This window comes from Phyllobates terribilis, unplaced genomic scaffold, assembly GCF_046119375.1.
Source record: "Phyllobates terribilis strain yellow unplaced genomic scaffold, ASM4611937v1 Scaffold_1__5_contigs__length_1240528914, whole genome shotgun sequence".
NCBI classification, from domain to species: domain Eukaryota; kingdom Metazoa; phylum Chordata; class Amphibia; order Anura; family Dendrobatidae; genus Phyllobates; species Phyllobates terribilis.
The window spans coordinates 629,593,330-629,615,317 of NW_027362761.1; positions in this window are offsets into that span (position 1 = coordinate 629,593,330).

Below are 21,988 nucleotides of genomic sequence, written 5' to 3' on the forward strand. Positions count from 1 at the left end.
CTCCCCGTCTCTTCCACGGGGCATTGGTATTGTATTTTTATTCAACAGACCTCCACCACTCTTCAAGTTGCATTAAAACTGTCTTGTTAAGCTACTGTGACCTCCACGTCTCTTACACGGACCATTGATATTGTCTTTTATTTCCACTCCGACCTCCACCACTCTTCGAGGGGCATTAAAACCGTCTCGTTAAACCACTCTGTACACCACAGCTATTCCAAGGGGCATTAAAACCGTCTTATAAAGCTTCTGTGACCTCCACGTCTCTTACTCGGGGCATTGATATTGTCTTTTTTTTCCACTGCAACCTCCACCACTATTCAAAGGGGCATTGATATTGTCTTTTTATTCTACAGCGACCTCCATCACTCTTCCAAGGGGCATTAAAACTGTCTTGATAAGACACTGTGACCTCCACGTCTCATCCACGGGGCATTCATATAGTCTTTTTATTCCACTGTAACATCCACCACTTTTCCAAGGGGCATTAAATACATCATGTAAGCTAATGTGACCTCCACGTCTCATCCAAAGGGCATTAAAACAGTCTTGTTAAGCTGCTGTGACCTCCACATCTCTTCCACAGGGCATTGATATTGTCTTTTTACTCCACTGCCACCTCCACCACTCTTCCAAGGGGCACTTAAACAGTCTTGTTAAGCTACTGTGACCTCCATATCTCTTACATGGGGCATTGATATTGTTTTTTTATTCCACTGCCCCTACCACCACTCTTCCAAGGGGTAAAAAAACCGTCTTGTTAACCTACTGTGACCTCCACGTCTCTTCCACGGGGCATTGATATTGTCATTTTATTCCACTGCGACCTCCACCACACTTCCACGGGGCACTAAAACCGAAATGTGAAGATACTGTGACCTCCACGTCTCTTAAACGGGGCATTGATATTGTCTTGTTATTCCACTGCGACCTCCATCACTCTTCTAAGGGTCAATGATATTGTCTTTTTATTCCATTGCGACCTTCACCAATCTTCCAAGGGGCATTAAAACCACATTGTTAAGCTACTGTGATCTCCACGTCTCTTCCACGGGGCATTGATATTGTACTTTTATTCCACTGTAACCTCCACCACTCTTCCAATTGGCATTAATACCGTCTTGTTAAGCTACTGTGACCTACATGTCTCTTCCAAGGGGCATTAAAACCATCTTGTTAAACTACTTTGAAATCCACAGCTCTTCCAAGGGGCATTACAAGCGTCTTGGTAAGCTATGGTGACCTCCCCGTCTCTTCCACGGGGCATTGGTATTGTATTTTCATTCAACAGACCTCCACCACTCTTCAAGTTGCATTAAAACTGTCTTGTTAAGCACCTGTGACCTACACGTCTCTTCCACGGAGCATTGATATTGTCTTTTATTTCCACTCCGACCTCCACCACTCTTCGAGGGGCATTAAAACCGTCCTGTTAAACCACTCTGTACACCACAGCTATTCCAAAGGGCATTAAAACCGTCTTATAAAGCTTCAGTGACCTCCACGTATCTTACTCGGGGCATTGATATTGTCTTTTTTTTCCACTGCAACCTCCACCACTATTCAAAGGAGCATTGATATTGTCTTTTTATTCTACTGCGACCTCCATCACTCTTCTAAGGGGCATTAAAACTGTCTTGATAAAACTACTGTGACCTCCACGTCTCTTCCATGGGGCATTGATATTGTCTTTTTATTCCACTGCGACCTCCACTACCCTTCCAAGGGGCATTGATATTGTCTTTTTACTCCACTGCAACCTCCACCACTATTCCAAGGGGCATTGATATTGTCTTTTTATTCCACTGCGACTTCCACTACTCTGCCAAGGGCATTAAAACCATCTTGTTAAGCTACTGTAACCTCCACGTCTCTTCCATTGGGCATTGATATTCTCTTTTTGTTCAACTGTTACTTCCACCACTCTTCTAAGAGTCATTAAAACCATATAGTTAAGCTACTGTGACCTCCACGTCTCTTCCAGGGGCATTAAAACCATCTTGTTAATCTACTGTGACTTCCACATCTCTTAAAAGGGGCATTAAAACCGTCTTGTTAAACAACTCTAAACTCCACAGCTTTTCCAAGGGGCTTTAAAACGTCTTGTTAAGCTACACTTACCTCCACATCTCTTCCTCGGAGCATGGATATTGTCTTTTTTTTCCACTGTAAGCTCCACCACTCTTCCAAGGGGCATTAAAACCATCTTGTTAAGCTACTGTGACCTCCACGTCTCTTCCAAGGGGCATAAAAACCATCTTGTTAAACCACTCTGAACTCCACAGCTCTTCCAAGGGGCATTAAAACCGTCTTGTTAAGCTACTGTGACCTCCATAACTCTTCCACGGGGCATTGATATTGTCTTTTTATTCCACTGCGTCCTCCACCCCTCTTCGAAGGGGAATTAAAACCATATCGATAAGACACTGTGACCTCCACGTCTCATCCACGGGGCATTCATATAGTCTTTTTATTCCATTGTAACATCCACCACTTTTCCAAGGGGCATTAAATACGTCATGTAAGCTAATGTGACCTCCACGTCTCATCCAACGGGCATTAAAACAGTCTTGTTAAGCTGCTGTGACCTCCACATCTCTTCCACGGGGCATTGATATTGTTTTTTTATTCCACTGCCCCTACCACCACTATTCCAAGGGGCAAAAAAAACATCTTGTTAAGCTACTGTGACCTCCACGTCTCTTCCACAGGGCATTGATATTGTCTTGTTATTCCACTGCGACCTCCATCACTCTTCCAAGGGTCATTGATATTGTCTTTTTATTCCACTGCGACCTCCACCACTCTTCCAAGAGCATTAAAACTGTCTTGTTAAGCTACTGTGAACTCCACGTCTCTTCCACGGGGGCATTGATATTGTCTTTTTATTCCACTGTATCCTCCACCATTTTTCCAAGTGGCATTAAAACGTCTTGTTAAGCTACTGTGACCTCCACGTCTCTTCCACGGGGCATTGATATTTTCTTTATATTCCACTGCGAACTCCACCACTCTTCCAAGGGGCATTGATATTGTCTTTTTATTCCAGCGCAACCTCCACCACTCTACCAAGGGGCATTAAAACCGTCTTGTTAAGCTACTGTGAACTCCACGTCTCTTTCACGGGGCATTGATATTGTCTCTTAATTCCACTGTAATCTCCATCACTCTTCCAAGAGGCATTGAAATCATCTTGTTAAGCTACTGTGACCTCCACGTCTATTCAAAGGGGCATTAAAACCATCTTGTTAAACCACTCTGCACTCCACAGCTCTTCCCAGGGGCATTAAAACCGTCTTATAAAGCTACTGTGACCTCCACGTCTCTACCAAGGGGCATAAAAACCGTCTTGTTAAACCACTCTGAACTCCACAGCTCTTCCAAGGGGCATTAAAGCCATCTTGTTAAGCTACTGTGACCTCCACAACTCTTCCACGGGGCATTAATATTGTCTTTTTATTCCACTGCGACCTCCACTACTCTTCCAAGGGGCATTAAAACCATCTTGATAAGCTACTGTGACCTCCACTTCTCTTCCACGGGGTATTAATATTGTCTTTTTATTTCACTGCGACATCCACAACTCATCCAAGGGGCATTGATATTGTCTTTTTAATCCACTGTGACCTCCACCACTCTTCCAAGGGGCATTAAAACCGTCTTGTTAAAACTACTGTGACCTCAACGTCTCTTCCACGGGGCATTGATATTTTCTTTTTAATCCACTGAGACCACCACCACTCTTCTAAGGGGCATTGATATTTTTTTTTATTCCATTGTAACCTCCACCACTCTTCCAAGTAGCATTAAACCGTCTTATTAAGCTACTCTGACCTCCACGTCTCTTCCACGGGGCATTAAAACCGTCGTGTTAAGCTACAGTGACCTCCACGTCTTTTCCACGGGGCAATGATATTGTCTTTTTATTCCACTAAGATCTCCACCACTCTTCCAAGGGGCATTAAAACCGTCTTGTTAATCTACTGTGACCTCCACGTCTCTTCCACGGGGCAGTGATATTTTCTTTTTATTCCACTGCGACCTCCAACACTCTTCCATGGGGAATTAAAACCGTCTTGTTAAGCTACTGTGACCTCCACGTCTCTTCCACGGGTCAGTGATATTGTCTATTTTTTCCACTGCGTCCTCCGCCACTCTTCCAATGGGCATTAAAACCATCTTGTTAAGCTACACTGACCTCCACGTCTCTTCAACGGGGCATTGATATTGTCTTTTTATTCAACTGCGACCTCCAACACACTTCCAAGGGGTATTAAAACCATCTTGTTAAACCACTCTGAACTCCTCAGCTCTTCCAATGGGCATTAAAACCGTCTTGTTAAGCTTCTGTGACCTCCACGTCTCTTCCACGTGGCATTGATATTGTCTTTTTATTCCACATCAACATCCACTACTCTTCCAAGGGGCATTAAAACCATCTTGTTAAGCTTCTGTGACATCCATGTCTCTTCCACGGGGCATTGATATAGTCTTTTTATTCCAATGCGACCCCAACCTTTCTTCCAAGTGGCATTAAAACCGCCTTGTTAAGCTACTGTGACCTCCACGTCTCTTCCCCGGGGCATTGATATTGTCAATATATTCCACAGCGACATCCACCACTCCTCCAAGGGGCATTAAAACCATCTTGTTAAGCAACTGTGACCTCCATGTCTCTTACATGGGGCATTGATATTGTCTTTTTATACCAATGCGACCCCAACCATTCTTCCAAGTGGCATTAAAACCGTCTTGTTAAGCTACTGTGACCTCCACGTATCTTCCATGGGGCATTGATATTGTCTATTTATTCCACAACGACAACCACCACTCTTCCAAGGGGCATTAAAACCGTCTTGTTAAGCAACTGTGACCTTTACGTCTCTTACACGGGGCATTGATATTGTCTTTTTATTCCACTACGACCTCCACCACTCTTCGAAGGGGAATTAAAACCAACTTGTTAAGCTACTGTGACCTCCACGTCTCTTCCATGGGGCATTAAAACCATCTTGTTAAACCACTCTGAACTCCACAGCTCTTCAAAGGGGAATTAAAACTGTCTTGTTAAGCTACTGTGACCTCCACGTCTCTTTCATGGGGCAATGATATTGTCTTTTTATTCCACATCGACCTCCACCACTCTTCCAAGTGGCATTAAAACCGTCTTGTTAAGCTACTGTTACCTCCACGTCTCTTCCACGGGTCATTGATATTGTCTTTTTATTCCATTGCGACCTCCACCACTCTCCCAAGGGGAATTGAAATTGTCTTTTTATTCCTCTGCGACCTCCACCACTCTTCCAAGGGGCATTAAAACCGTCTTTTTAAACTTCTATCTCCACGTCTCTTCCAAGAATCATTGATATTGTCTTTATTCCACTGTAACCTCCACCACTCCTCCAAGGGGCATTAAAACCCTCTTTTTAAGCTACTATCTCTATGTCTCTTCCACGTGGCATTGATATTGTCTTTTTATTCCACTGTAACCTCCACCACTCTTCCAAGGCGCATTGAAACCAGCTTGTTAAGCTACTGTGACCTCCACGTCTCTTCCACGGGGCACTGATATTGTCCTTTTTTTCCACAGCGACCTCCACCACTCTTCCAAGGGGCATTGATATTGTCTTTTTATTCCACAGAGACCTCCACCACTCTTCCAAGGGGCATTAAAACCATCTTGTTAAGCTACGGTGACCTCCAGTTGTCTTTCACGGGACATTGATATTGTCTTTTTATTCCACTGCGACCTCCAGCACTCTTCCAATGGCCATTAAAACCATCTTGTTAGGCTACTGTGACCTCCACGTCTCTTCCACAGGGCATTGATATTGTCTTTTTATTCCACTGTGACCTCCACCACTCTTTCAAGGGACCAAGCAATGTGAACTGAGATTGTTATATTGTTATATAATGTTATTGTTATATTACTTCTTAGCTTGTGCAATAAAAACATGTATCTAGAGAGTAAGTTTCTTCAAAATGATCTGGTTCTTTAACACTGGCCCATGGCTGTTGTTTAATAGTCTGTTTCGACAGGCCGACCACGCTTCCCTAGCTCACAGAACAATCATTAATATGTTATTCTGTGAGCATATAATACCATTGTTGTTGGCCGCACATGTTCTATTTACTTAGGACAATGTGTTGCCAAGAATGATGTTTTTTTTTAAGTAAGCCGCAAAATCATTTCACCTTACAAATGAGCGTTTTGGTTATTCACTGGGCGACTGGCAGCCTGTTGAGACAGGCTAATTATGCTAAAACAAGCGTTCTAGGAACCACCCTTGCAGATAATTAACCTGCTTAAACAAGCTGCCAATCACTGAACGAATGGCCAAAACAATCGGCCAGTGTAAATGTGCTCTAAGATTATGTTCACAGTATTTACCAAATGTATCCATCGCCTGTAATGGGTTTGATGTATTTTTAACGTTTCTGGTATTCTTTACCATTTGTCATTGTATTGGAAAGTAAAATACAGTTTTTGTGTGGTAAACTATTTGCTTTCATCAGTGAGCTACGTATGCAATTCTATGGCATATAGTTGCATACATTGAGACCTTACGTGTTTCCATATAATTTGAAGAAAGCCTTAAGCTGCTCATACACTTTATGCTACATTCAGACATCCATGTCTACATTTACAGTGGGTACGGAAACAGCTCAACAAGGGGGATGCCACACCCCTAATTTGCACAGAATGCAAACAAGACAAAAAACCAAGCAATGTGAACTGAGGTCTAAGATGGTACACATGCAAGAAATAGGAGCATGTTCACACTAGCAAAAAGATGCAAAACCTACAAAAGACAAAAAATATATCTCATACCCTACCATCATTATATATAAAGGTAAAACAAAGTTGCATATGAAATATAGGGTACTTAGTGAACTATTTTTGATCAAAAAAAGTATACAAGCCGTCCCAACAGCGACAAGGTGACCCTAAATTGGGACGGTCCTACACTGTCTATATTAAAAACCTTACTGTATATCAAAGTTGAAGTAATGCATATAAAAGGGTAGACAAATAGAACCAGGTCCCAATATCAGACCACCTAAGCCCGTGGTAAGCTACATATATACTAACCAGCTCAACAAGAGGGATGCCACACCCCTAATTTGCACAGAATTCAAACAAGACAAAAAACCAAGCAATGTGAACTGAGGTCTAAAATGGTACACATGCAAGAAATAGGAGCATGTTCACACTAGCAAAAAGATGCAAAACCTACAAAAAATATATCTCATACCCTACCATCATTATATATAAATGTAAAGCAAAGTTGCATATGAAATATAGGGTACTTAGTGAACTATTTTTGATCAAAAAAAGTATACAAGCCGTCCCACCAGCGACAAGGTGACCCTAAATTGGGACGGTCCTACACTGTCTATATTAAAAATCTTACTGTATATCAAAGTTGAAGTAATGCATATAAAAGAGTAGACAAATAGAACCAGGTCCCAATATCAGACCACCTAAGCACGTGGTAAGCTACATATATACTAACCAGCTCAACAAGGGGGATGCCACACCCCTAATTTGCACAGAATGCAAACAAGACAAAAAACCAAGCAATGTGAACTGAGGTCTAAGATGGTACACATGCAAGAAATAGGAGCATGTTCACACTAGCAAAAAGATGCAAAACCTACAAAAGACAAAAATATATCTCATACCCTACCATCATTATATATAAATGTAAAGTAAAGTTGCAGATGAAATATAGGGTACTTAGTGAACTATTTTTGATAAAAAAAAAAAGTATAAAAGCCGTCCCACCAGTGACAAGGTGACCCTAAATTGGGACGGTCCTACACTGTCTATATTAAAAACCTTACTGTATATCAAAGTTGAAGTAATGCATATAAAAGGGTAGACAAATAGTACCAGGTCCCAATATCAGACCACCTAAGCCCGTGGTAAGCTACATATATACTAACCAGCTCAACAAGGGGGATGCCACACCCCTAATTTGCACAGAATGCAAACAAGACAAAAAACCAAGCAATGTGAACTGATGTCTAAGATGGTTCACATGCAAGAAATAGGAGCATGTTCACACTAGCAAAAAGATGCAAAACCAACAAAAAATATATCTCATACCCTACCATCATTATATATAAATGTAAAGCAAAGTTGCATATGAAATATAGGGTGTAACATACCTGGCGGCGTCCTTGCATAGTGGTCCATCTCCCACTGTGCAAGAGCGCGCACTTGATCTCCAATCCAGAATGTCTCTCTGGCTTCCCTCCATGCTGTCTGTTTGCTTCTGTGTGCTGCTGCTTAAGGGCGGCGCCCGATCACTTCCTGCTTCTTGTACCTGCTGTGGGCACACCCCTTGTGCGTCCTCAGCCTATTGCTGTCTGTCACCTGGTATTTAAACCAGCTGCTCCAATTAACCCATGCCTGAGCATTGTGTTTCATTCAGTGTGTGCTTTCACTCTGAAGGTGCCAGGTCCCGTTCTGTGTTCTCTTGTCTGCCTATCCTGGAGGCTGTATTTCCAGGCCTGTCTGAACACGCTCCTAGTCTGTTCCTTCCGCCTTCTAGGGGCCGATTACCTAGACCCGCTCCTGTATCTTGTCTGTCCTGTCTGAACACGCTCCTTGCCTGTTCGTCCCGCCTCTCTGGGGGCCGTATTCCCAGACACGCTCCTGTATTCCGCTGCAGTGTCGGTCTCCTCCGTACACTCAGTTCCAGTCTGAACTCTCTCCTATCTTTTACCTGTTTTTTCTCTATGTCCGTTCCTTTCCTTTTTCTGCAGAGTCTGAACTCGTACCTAACTCCTGCTTGTTGTCTCTGTACACCCGTTTGTGAGTTTGTGGTCCACTCGCTACTTCACTGCAAGTACCCTGTGGGTATCTGGCTCTGCCTTTCCCTTCCTGTCTGTTCCGTGTGAACAGAGCCCTGTCCCCCCTGCTCTGCCTTGCTCACTGCTCCGGCGGTTCTAGCCTGCTCTGCCTTGCTCACTGCTCCGGCAGCCTTGCTCCGCTCTGACCCTTTTGCTCGCTGCTCCGGCAGCCTTGCTCCGCTCTGACCCTTTTGCTCGCTGCTCCGGCAGCCTTGCTCCGCTCTGACCCTTTTGCTCGCTGCTCCGGCAGCCTTGCTCCGCTCTGACCCTTTTGCTCACTGCTCCGGCAGTCTCGCTCTACTCTTGCTCACCGCTCCAGGCGGCCTAGTCCTGCTCTACTCTTGCTCACCGCTCCAGGCGGCCTCGTCCTGCTCTACTCTTGCTCACCGCTCCAGGCGGCCTCATCCTGCTCTACTCTTGCTCACCGCTCCAGGCGGTCTCGTCCTGCTCTGCCCTTGCTCACCGCTCCAGGCGGTCTCGTCCTGCTCTGCTCTTGCTCACCACTCCAGGCGGTCTCGTCCTGCTCTGCTCTTGCTCACCGCTCCAGGCGGTCTCGTCCTGCTCTGCTCTTGCTCACCGCTCCAGGCGGTCTCGTCCTGCTCTGCTCTTGCTCACCGCTCCAGGCGGTCTCGTCCTGCTCTGCTCTTGCTCACCGCTCCAGGCGGTCTCGTCCTGCTCTGCTCTTGCTCACCGCTCCAGGCGGTCTCGTCCTGCTCTGCTCTTGCTCACCGCTCCAGGCGGTCTCGTCCTGCTCTGCTCTTGCTCACCGCTCCAGGCGGTCTCGTCCTGCTCTGCTCTTGCTCACTGCTCCAGGCGGTCTCGTCCTGCTCTGCTCTTGCTCACCGCTCCAGGCGGTCTCGTCCTGCTCTGCTCTTGCTCACCGCTCCAGGCGGTCTCGTCCTGCTCTGCTCTTGCTCACCGCTCCAGGTGGTCTCGTCCTGCTCTGCTCTTGCTCCAGGCGGTCTCGTCCTGCTCTGCTCTTGCTCACCGCTCCAGGCAGTCTCGTCCTGCCCTGCTCTTGCTCACCGCTCCGGGCGGTCTCATCCTGCCCTGCTCTCGCTCACCTCTCTGGGCGGCCTCACTCTGCTGTGTTTGTCCGCCACATCTGTGGTTCTGTTCCAAAGTCCCAGTGTGTACTGGGTCCTATCCCGCCTGTGTTCCTACCTGCTAGTGCCTTCCTGTCTGCACTCTAGCCGTGCTTGCCTGTACCCCCCTGCCTGCATACCCGCCTGCCTGCATACCAGTCGTGCCTGCCTATTCCCACCAGTCTGTGTGCCAGCCTAACCAGTCTGTTCCTGTATTCCCCTGTGTGGGTCAACAGCCATGTCCGGGGTCTGTCCTGGAGTAGCACCTGGTCCCTCTGCTCGGTTCCTCCTTGGTGCACTGGCGTTGTATGCCGTCGTGTGACCCTGGTCGGATCGGGTGAATACCTAGTTACGCCCCTCCAGGCATTCACTTTCCGGCACGGTCCAGTGGAATCATACGCACACGCCGCTCAGCCCGGGCGTGTGCATTACATAGGGTACTTAGTGAACTATTTTTGATCAAAAAAAGTATACAAGCCGTCCCACCAGCGACAAGGTGACCCTAAATTGGGATGGTCCTACACTGTCTATATTAAAAACCTTACTCTATATCAAAGTTGAAGTAATGCATATAAAAGGGTAGACAAATAGAACCAGGTCCCAATATCAGACCACCTAAGCCCGTGGTAAGCTACATATATACTAACCAGCTCAACAAGGGGGATGCCACACCCTTAATTTGCACAGAATGCAAACAAGACAAAAAACCAAGCAATGTGGACTGAGGTCTAAGATGGTACACATGCAAGAAATAGGAGCATGTTCACACTAGCAAAAAGATGCAAAACCTACAAAAGACAAAAAATATATCTCATACCATACCATCATTATATATAAATGTAAAGCAAAGTTGCATTTGAAATATAGGGTACTTAGTGAACTATTGAGCTGGTTGAGCTGGTTAGTATATATGTAGCTTACCACGGGCTTAGGTGGTCTGATATTGGGACCTGGTTCTATTTGTCTACCCTTTTATATGCATACTTCAACTTTGATATACAGTAAGGTTTTTAATATAGATAGTGTAGGACCGTCCCAATTTAGGGTCACCTTGTCGCTGGTGGGACGGCTTGTATACTTTTTTTGATCAAAAATAGTTCACTAAGTGCCCTATATTTCATATGGAACTTTTGCTTTACATTTATATATAATGATGGTAGGGTATGAGATATAATTTTTGTCTTTTGTAGGTTTTGCATCTTTTTGCTAGTGTGAACATGCTCCTATTTCTTGCATGTGTACCATCTTAGACCTCAGTTCACATTGCTTGGTTTTTTGTCTTGTTTGCATTCTGTGCAAATTAGGGGTGTGGCATCCCCCTTGTTGAGCTGGTTAGTATATATGTAGCTTACCACAGGCTTAGGTGGTCTGATATTGGGACCTGGCTCTATTTGTCTACCCTTTTATATGCATTACTTCAACTTTGATATACAGTAAGGTTTTTAATATAGACAGTGTAAGACCGTCCCAATTTAGGGTCACCTTGTCGCTGGTGGGACAGCTTGTATACTATTTTTGATCAAAAATAGTTCACTAAGTACCCTATATTTCATATGCAACTTTGTTTTACATTTATATATAATGATGGTAGGGTATGAGATATATTTTTTGTCTTTTGTAGGTTTGCACTCTTTCAAGGGGCATTGATATTGTCTTTTTATTCGAATGCGACCTCCACCACTCTCCCAAGGGGCATTAAAACGGTCTTGCTAAGCTACTGTGACCTCCACGTCTCTTCCAAGGGGCATTAATATTGTATTTTTATTACACTGCGACCTCCACCACTCTTCCAAGGGGTCATTGATATTGTCTTTTTATTCCACTGTGAACTCCACCACTCCATCAAGGGGCATTAAAACCATCTTGTTAAGCTACTGTGACCTCCACGTCTTTTCCACAGGGCATTGATATTGTCTTTTTATACCACAGCGACCTCCAGTACTCTTCCAAGGGGCATTAAAAACCGTCTTGTTAAGCTACTGTGACTACTACGTCTCTTCCACAGGGCATTGATATTGTATTTTTATTCCACTGCGACCTCCACCACTCTACCAAGGGACATTAAAATCGTCTTGTCAAGCTACTGTGACCTTCATGTCTCTTCCAAGGGGCATTAAAACCATCTTGTTAAACCACTCTGAACTCCACAGCTCTTCCAAGGGGCATTAAAACCGTCTTGTTAAGCCACTGTGACCTCCACATCTTTTCCACGGGGCATTGACATTGTCTTTTTATTCCACTGCGACCTCCACCACTCTTCCAAGGGGCATTAAAACCACCATGTTGTTAGAACTCTCCTGTTAGGTTTTTTTTAGTTTGCTGGTCACATGACCATTTTTGCCTATTTAATCCGGCTCCACCCTCCTGGCCTTGCTGGACTTCATTGTATTTACTACTCTTGATCTAGCTTGGTGCTCTGTTACCGTTCTCTTTTAGTTTTGCTAGGTCTTCTGACCTCTATGCTTTTTGTTGTGTGTTTGTCTTTGACTGCTACTATTTCTGCTAGGAGGTGTCCAACTTATCCCAGTCCCTAGTTCTTGTAGGGATCCCTCCCTCACATCTATAGGTCTTCGTACAGACTAGCCGAGGACTTTAGCGGGTCTGATCGCAGGATCAGGTTCCCCGTTACATCGTAGGGATCTAGTTTAGTTATATTGTAGGGACAGATCTCCTGTCTTTCCTTAGTTCCTGTAGCAGATCATAGCAGTAAGTCCAGCCTAAAAAAAAAAAAAAATTTTTTCTAAGGAAAGACCTCCAGTTTTCTATCATGGTCTCGGTTCAAGATTTGGCTCAACGCTTGCAGGGACTCTCTCTGGAGGTGGACAAGCTCCAACAACACGTGAGTAGCTGTTCTGGAGCACATTTTGTGGAACCAAAGGTACGTCTGCCTGATCTAATTTTTGGCGAACAACAAGATTTTTTTTCTTTTAAAAATGCTTGTTTATTGTATTTTCGTTTGAGACCCGGATCCTCTGGTGATGAATCACACCGCATAGGGTTCATAATGTCACTTTTGCGCAAAGATCCTCAGGGATGGGCCTTCTCTCTCCAACCTAGTGATCCGTGCTTTAGATCAGTGGATAGTTTTTTTTCTGCTTTGGGTTTGTTGTACGATGATCCTGATCGTGTCTCATCTGCTGAGTCTGAATTGAGACATCTGAGGCAGGGATCAGGTAATGTGGAAAAATATTGTTCTCACTTCCGTCGGTGGTCTTCCCAGGTGGGGTGGAACGATTCAGCTTTGAAAAGCTTGTTTCTTGCAGGGCTTGGTGAAAGGGTTAATGATTTACTGATTGCTTATCCCACACCTGGAAACTTGCAGGAGGCAATGCAATTAGCTATACGGGTGGACAGGAGACTGCGTGCAAGGGTTAATGAGAGCATATCCTCTGCTATGTCAGCTCCGAGTCCTGAGAGGGTCTGTGCTGACAAAGGAGAGCCGATGGAGATTGGGGCGATGGCAGCCCGCTCTCAGGAAAAAGACCGCAGGCTTTCTGAAGGTTTGTGCTTCTATTGCGGAAATTCTGGTCATTTTATTAAGAACTGTGTGCTTCGTATGAAGAAAGAAAAAAAAATGGTCAGTCATGCACGAATAGCCTGTTTAAATTCTAAGGGAGTATTCCTATCTGCTACTACTGCTGCTCAGGATGAATTAATTGAATTTCGGGTTTTTGTGGATTGCGGTTCTACTCTGAATGTGATTGCTGGGGGATTCTTGGAAAAACTTAAATTAAAACCTAAAACTTTGTCATCCCCTATTACTGTGGTTTCTGTTGATGGCTCTCCCTTGAAGAGTGTTACTCATAAGGTCTGTGAATTTCCCCTCACTATTAATGGTATTCATCAAGAGAATTTGGATTTGGTAGTATTAAATAATTTGCCTTCTCCAGTAATATTGGGGTTGCCCTGGTTAAAATTGCACAATCCTGTACTGGATTGGTCTACCAATGAAATTAAGTCCTGGAGCCCTAAGTGTTATGACAAGTGTTGTAACGGGCGCATTGCTGCTGTGGATAAAGGGGAATTACCTGTACCTATTCAGGATTTTTGGAGAGTTTTTTCTGAGGAGGAGACACAAATTTTACCTCCCCATAGAGACTATGATTGTACCATTGAATTTGTCCCTGGAGCGACTCTTCCTAAAAGTAGTTTATTTAATCTTACTATTCCTGAGAGAAAGGCTTTGGAGGAATACATACAGACAAGCTTGGCCGCCGGTCACATTAGGCCTTCCAAGTCTCCTGTGGCTGTTGGATTTTTTTTTGTTAAAAAAAAAGATGGCGGGTTACGTCCTTGTCTGGACTTTCGTGAGATTAATAAAATTACTGTACGCAATCCTTACCCACTGCCATTGATTCCTGATTTATTTAACCAGTTAGTGGGGGCCAAGTGGTTCTCTAAAATTGATCTCCGGGGGGCATACAATTTGTTGCGCATGAAGGAGGGTGATGAATGGAAGACTGCTTTTAACACTTCTGTGGGTCATTTTGAGAATCTGGTTATGCCTTTTGGTCTTACCAATGCTCCAGCATTTTTTCAGAATCTTATTAATGACATCCTTAGACCTTTAATCGGCAAAAATGTGGTTGTGTATTTGGATGACATTCTGATTTATTCGCCTGATCTGGAGTCTCATTGGCAGAGCGTACGTGAGGTTTTACAGCTATTAATGGACAATTCGCTTTTTGCTAAGCTAGAGAAATGTGAGTTCGCTGTACAGAGAATTAGTTTTTTGGGTTACATTATCTCCAGTGAAGGTTTTGAGATGGATCCGGTTAAAGTTCAAGCTGTGCAGGAATGGCCTAGGCCTATTGGTTTGAAATCAATACAGAGGTTTTTGGGTTTCGCCAATTATTACAGAAAATTCATAAAAAAAATTCTATTATTGTCAAACCGCTGACCGATCTCACCAGGAAAGGTGCTAATGCGGTTCAGTGGACTTCTGAGGCCATTGAGGCTTTTGTGCTTCTTAAGGAGAGGTTCACCTCTGCTCCCATCCTTATTCAGCCTGATGTGACTAAGCCGTTTTTGGTTGAGGTTGATGCTTCCTCTGTGGGGGTCGGTGCGGTGTTGTCTCAGGAAAATAAGGATGGAATACATCCCTGTGCCTTTTTTTCAAAAAAATTTTCTGAGACTGAACTTAATTACGATATTGGTAATCGGGAATTGCTGGCTATTAAACTCGCATTTGAACACTGGCGTCACCTCTTGGAAGGTGCTGAATTTCCCATTCAAGTTTTCACTGATCATAAAAATCTGATCTATCTTGATGCTGCCAAGCGCTTGAATGCCCGTCAGGCTAGGTGAGCACTTTTTTTCTCACGGTTTAATTTTTCCATTACTTACATCCCAGGTACCAAGAATGTTAAAGCGGATGCTTTGTCTCGCAGCTTTTCTCCCATGGTCGGTGCTGAGGAGGAAGAGGAGAGCATTTTACAAGAAGGTGTTGTGATTGCTGCTCTGGACTCCGTTTTGGAGGATGAGATTCTTAAAGCTCAGGAGAATGCCCCATCTAACACTCCCCATGGGAGGTTGTTTGTGCCTAGGACCTTTAGGAGAGATTTGTTTGTTGAGTGTCATGAGTCTCGGTTGGCAGGTCATCCAGGAATTTCTGAGACCAAGAGACTTGTGGGTCGCAGTTTTTGGTGGCCTGGATGGCAGAAGGAAGTCATTAAGTGGGTGCGTCAATGTACTGTGTGTGCTAGATCCAAGTCTTCGCATGCTCCTGCTGCGGGGTTGCTTTGCCCTCTGGAGGTTCCTAGTGCACCTTGGACACATCTGGCTATGGACTTTATTACTGACCTTCCCCCCTCTGAAGGTTTCACGGTCATCTGGGTGGTCGTGGACCGTTTTAGCAAGATGTGTCACTTGGTTCCCTTCATCAAACTGCCTTGCGCTAAGACACTCGCTAAGGCCTTTGTCAAGGAAATTGTCAGACTACATGGTGTTCCTACTGACATTGTTTCTGATAGGGGACCTCAGTTCGTGGCTCGTTTTTGGCGTGCCTTTTGTGACTGGTTGGGAGTTCATTTGTCTTTTTCATCCGGATATCATCCTGAGTCTAATGGCCAGACAGAAAGGAAGAACCAGGATGTTGAGCAGTTCTTGCGTTGTTTTGTGGCAGACAATCAAGAGGGGTGGTCTGAGTTTCTGCCACTTGCTGAATTTGCTCTTAACAACCATACATCCTCTTCTGCTGGGTGTTCGCCTTTTTTTTGTTGTTCTGGGAGACATCCGTCTTTTGGGTCATTCTCCAAATTGGTATCGGCTGTGCCTGAGGAGGAGAGTTTTTCCGGTGATTTGGAGAGAGTTTGGACGGATGTACGTGGTAATCTTCAGGAGGCTAACAAAAAATCTAAGAGGTACTTTGATAGGAAACGGCAAGAGGTTTTGTTTGCTGTTGGTGACATGGTTTGGTTGTCCTCTAAGAATCTGCGATTGAGGATTCCTTCTAAAAAATTGGGTCCCAAGTTCGTAGGGCCCTTTAAGGTGCTTCAGATAGTTAACCAATCTGCTGTTAGGCTGGAGGTTCCTACCTCCTGGAAGATTAACCCGGTGTTTCATGTTTCTCTGTTGAAAAGAGCTGACGTGTCGGATGATGACGCCTCTGCCACTGTTCCTCCGGTGGTGGAGGACGGGGAATATGAAATTTCCCGCATCCTAAATTCTAGACGGTATAGAGAGAGTTTGCAGTATCTCGTCGCTTGGAAGGGTTTCGGACCTGAGGATAACTCATGGGTGAGGGCGGATGATGTTTCTGCTTCCAGACTTCTCAGAGCGTTTCACAGGAGGTTTCCTGATAAGCCTGGGCCTAGGGGATCCGGAGGATCCTCTTAGAAGAGGGGGTACTGTTAGAACTCTCCTGTTAGGTTTTTTTTAGTTTGCTAGTCACATGACCATTTTTGCCTATTTAATCCGGCTCCACCCTCCTGGCCTTTCTGGACTTCATTGTATTTACTACTTTTGAGCTAGCTTGGTGCTCTGTTACCGTTCTCTGTTAGTTTTGCTAGGTCTTCTGACCTCTATGCTTTTTGTTGTGTGTTTGTCTTTGACTGCTACTATTTCTGCTAGGAGGTGTCCAACTTATCCCAGTCCCTAGTTCTTGTAGGGATCCCTCCCTCACATCTATAGGTCTTCGTACAGACTAGCCGAGGACTTTAGCGGGTCTGATCGCAGGATCAGGTTCCCCGTTACATCGTAGGGATCTAGTTTAGTTATATTGTAGGGACAGATCTCCTGTCTTTCCTTAGTTCCTGTAGCAGATCATAACACATGTTAAGCTACTGTGATCTCCACGTCTCTTCTATGGGGCATTGATATTGTCTTTTTATTTCACTGCGCCCTCCACCACTCTTCGAAATGGGCATTAAAACCACCATGCTAAGATTTTTTGACCTCATCGTCTCTTCCACGGGGCATTGATATTGTCTTTTTATTCCACTGTAACCTCCACCACTTTTCCAAGGGGCATTAAAAACGTCTTGTTAAGGTACAGTGACCTCCACGTCTCTTCCACGGGGCATTGATATTGTCTTTTTATTCCACTGGGATCTACACCACTTTTCCAAGCGGCATTGATATTGTCTTTTTATTCCCCTTTGACCTCCACCACTCTACCAAGGGGCATTGATATTGTATCTTTATTCCACTGCGACCTCCACCACTCTTCCAAGGGGAATTAAAACCGTTTTAATAAGTTACTGTGACCTCCACGTCTCTTTCAAGGGGCATTAAACCCGTCTTGTTAAAATACTCTGAACTCCACAACTCTTCCACGGGGCATTAAATTTGTCTAGTTAAGCTACTGTGACCTCCACGTCTATTCCACGGGGCATTGATATTGTCTTTTTATTCCACTGCGACCTCCACCACTCTAACAAGGGGCATTAAAACCATCTTGTTAAGCTACTGTGACCTCCACGTCTGTACTAAGGTGCATTAAAACCATCTTGTTAAACCACTCTGAGCTCCTCAGCTCTTCCAAGGGGCATTAAAACCGCCTTGTTAAGCTACTATTACCTCCACGTCTCTTCCGCGGGGTATTGATATTGCCTTTTTATTCCACAGCGACCTCTACTATTCTCCCAAAGGGCATTAAAACTGTCTTGTTAAGCTGCTGTGACCTCTACGTCGCTTCCACAGGGCATTGATATTGTCTTTTCATTCCACTGAGACTTCCACCACTCTTCCAAGGGGCATTAAAACCATATTGTTTAGCTATTGTGACCTCCACGTCTCTGCAAAGGGGCATTAATATTGTCCTAATATTCCATTGAGACCTCCACCACTCTTCCAAGGGGCATTGATATTGTCTTTTTATTCCACTGCGACTTCCACCACTCTTCCAACAGGCATTAAAACCATCTTTTTAAGCTACTGTGATCTCCACGTCTCTTCCACGGGGCATTGATATTGTATTTTTATTCCACTATAACCTCCACCACTCTTCCAAGTGGCATTAATACCGTCTTGTTAAGCTACTGTGACCTACATGTCTCTTCCAAGGGGCATTAAAACCATCTTGTTAAACTACTCTGAACTCCACAGCTTTTCCAAGGGGCATTAAAAGCGTCTTGGTAAGCTATGGCGACCTCCCCGTCTCTTCCACGGGGCATTGGTATTTTATTTTTATTTAACATACCTCCATCACTATTCAAGTTGCATTTAAACTGTCTTGTTAAGCTACTGTGACCTCCACTTCTCTTCCACGGGGCATTGATATTGTCTTTTTATTCCATAGCGATCTCCACCACTCTTCCAAGGGGCATTAAAACCATCTTGTTAAACTACTGTGACCTCCACGTCTCTTCCACGGGGCATTGATATTGTCTTTTTATACCACTGTGACCTCCCCCACTCTTCCAAGGGACATTAAAACCATCTTGTTAAGCTACTGTGACCTCCACGTCTGTACCACGGGGCATTGATATTGTCTTTTTATTCCACTGCAACTTCCAACACTCTTCCAAGTGGCATTCATATTGTCTTTTTATTCCACTGTGACCTCCACCACTCTTCCAAAGGGCATTAAAACCGTCTTGTTAAGGTCCTGTGAGCTCCACGTCTCTTCCATGGGACATTAAAACCATCTTGTTAGACCACTCTGAACTCCACAGCACTTCAAAGGGGCATTAAAGCCATCTTGTTAAGCTACTGTGACCTCCACGTCTCTTCCCCGGGGCAATGATATTGTCTTTTTATTCCACAGTGACCTCCACCACACTTCCAAGGGGCATTAAAACCATCTTGCTAAGCTACTGTGACCTCCAAGTCTCTTCCAAGGGGCATTGATATTGTCTTTTCATTCCACTGCGACCTCCACCACTCTTCCAATGGGCATTAAAACCACCTTGTTAAGCTATTTTGACCTCCTCATCTCTTCCTTGGGGCATTGATATTGTCTTTTTATTTCACTGTAACCTCCACCACTTTTCCAAGGGGCATTAAAAATGTCTTGTTAAGGTACTGTGACCTCCACGTCTCTTCCACGGGGCATTGATATTGTCTTTTTATTCCACTGGGATCTCCACCACTCTTCCAAGCGGCATTGATATTATCTTTTTATTCCCCTTTGACCTCCACCACTCTACCAAGGGGCATTAATATTGTCTCTTTATTCCACTGCTACCTCCACCACTCTTCCAAGGGGCATTAAAACCGTCTTGTTAAAATACTCTGAACTCCACAACTCTTCCAAGGGGCATAACATTTTTCTAGATAAGCTACTGTGACCTCCACGTCTATTCCACGCGGCATTGATATTGTCTTTTTATTCCACAGCGACCTCCATCACTCTTCCAAGGGGCAGTAAAACCGTTTTGTTAAGCTACTGTGACCTCCACGTCTCTTCCACGGGGCATTGATATTGTCTTTTTATTCCACTGCGACCTCCACCACTCTTCCAAGGGGCATTAAAACCACAATGTTAAGTTACTGTGATCTTCTTGTCTCTTCCACGGGGCATTAATATTCTCTTTATATTCCATTGCGACCTCCACCACTCTTCCAAGGGGTATTGATTTTGTCTTTTTATTCCACTGTAACCTCCACCACTCTGAACTTAAAACCGTCTTGTTAAACCACTCTGAACTCCACCGCTCTTCCAAGGGGCATTAAAACCGTCTTGTTAAGCTACAGTGACCTCCACGTATCTTCCATGGTGCATTGATATTGTCTTTTTATTCCACAGCGACTTCCGCCACTCTTCAAGGGGCATTAAAACCGTCTTGTTACGCTACTGTGAACTCCACGTCTCTTCCACGGGGCATTGATATTGTCTTTTAATTCCACTGCGACCTCCACCACTCTTCCAAGGGGCATTGATATTGTCTTTTTATTCCACTGTGTCCTCCACCACTCTTCCTAGCGGCAGTGATATTGTCTTTTTATTACACTTTGACCTCCACCTCTTTTCCAACGGGCATTGATATTGTCTCTTCATTTCACTGTGAACTCCACCACTCCGTCAAGGGGCATTAAAACCGTCTTGTTAAGCTACTGTGACCACCACGTCTCTTCCACAGGGCATTGATATTGTCTTTTTATACCACAGCTACCTCCAGTACTCTACGAAGGGGCATTAAAAACCATCTTGTTAAGCTACTGTGACCACCACGTCTCTTCCACAGGGCATTGATATTGTCTTTTTATTCCACTGCGACCTCCACCACTCTACCAAGGGGCATTAAAATCGTCTTGTTAAGCTACTGTGACCTTCACGTCTCTTCTAAGGGGCATTAAAACCATCTTGTTAAACCACTGTGAACTCCACAGCTCTTCCAAGGGGCATTAAAACCGTCTTGTTAAGCCACTGTGACCTCCACGTCTTTTCCACGGGGCAATGATATTGTCTATTTATTCCACAAAGACATCCACCCCTCTTCCAAGGGGCATTAAAACCGTGTTTTTAAGCTACTGTGACATCCATGTCTCTTTCACGGGGCATTGATATTGTCTGTTTATACCAATGCGACCTCAACCATTCTTCCAAGTGGCATTAAAACCATCTTTTTAAGCTACTGTAAACTCCACGTCTCTTCCCCGGGGCATTGACATTGTCAATTTATTCCACAGCGACATTCTCCACTCTTCCAAGGGGCATTAAACCGTCTTGTTAAGCAACTTTGACCTCCACGTCTCTTCCAAGGGGCATTGATATTGTCTTTTTATTCCACTGTGACCTCCACCACCCTTCAAAGGGGCATCAAAACCGTCTTGTTAAGTTACTGTGACCACCACGTCTCTTCCACGGGGCATTGTTATTGTATTTTTATTCCACTGTAACCTCCACCACTCTTCCAAGTGGCATTAAAACCAACTTGTTAAGCTATTGTGACCTCCACTTCTCTTCCACGGGACATTAAAACCATCTTGTTAAACCACTCTTAACTCCACACCTCTTCCAAAGGGTAGTAAAATTGTCTTGTTAAGCTACTGTGACCTCCACGTCTCTTCCATGGGGCATTGATATTGTCTTTTTATTCCACATCGACCTCCACCACTCCTCCAAGGGCATTAAAACCATCTTGTTAAGCTACTATCTCCACGTCTTATCCACGGGGCATTGATATTGTCTTTTTATTCCACTGTAACCTCCACCATTCTTCCAAGGGGCATTAAAACCGGCTTTTTAAGCTACTGTGAACTCCACGTCTCTTCCACGGGGCATTGATATTGTCTTTTTTTTCCACAGCGACCTCAACCACTCTTCCAAGGGGCATTGATATTGTCTTTTTATTCCACAGAGACCTCCACCATTTTCCAATGGGCATTAAAACAATGTTGTTAAGCTACTGAGACCTCCAATTCTCTTCTATGGGGCATTGATATTGTCTTTTTATTCCACTGCGACCTCCACCTCTCTTCCACAGGGCATTGATATTGTCTTTTTATTCAACTGTATCCTCCATCACTCTTCCAAGGGGCATTAAAACCGTCTTGTTAAGCTACTGTGACCTCCACGTCTCTACCAAGGGGCATTAAAACCATCTTTTTAAACCAATCTTTACTCCACAGCTCTTCCAAAGGGCATTAAAACCGTC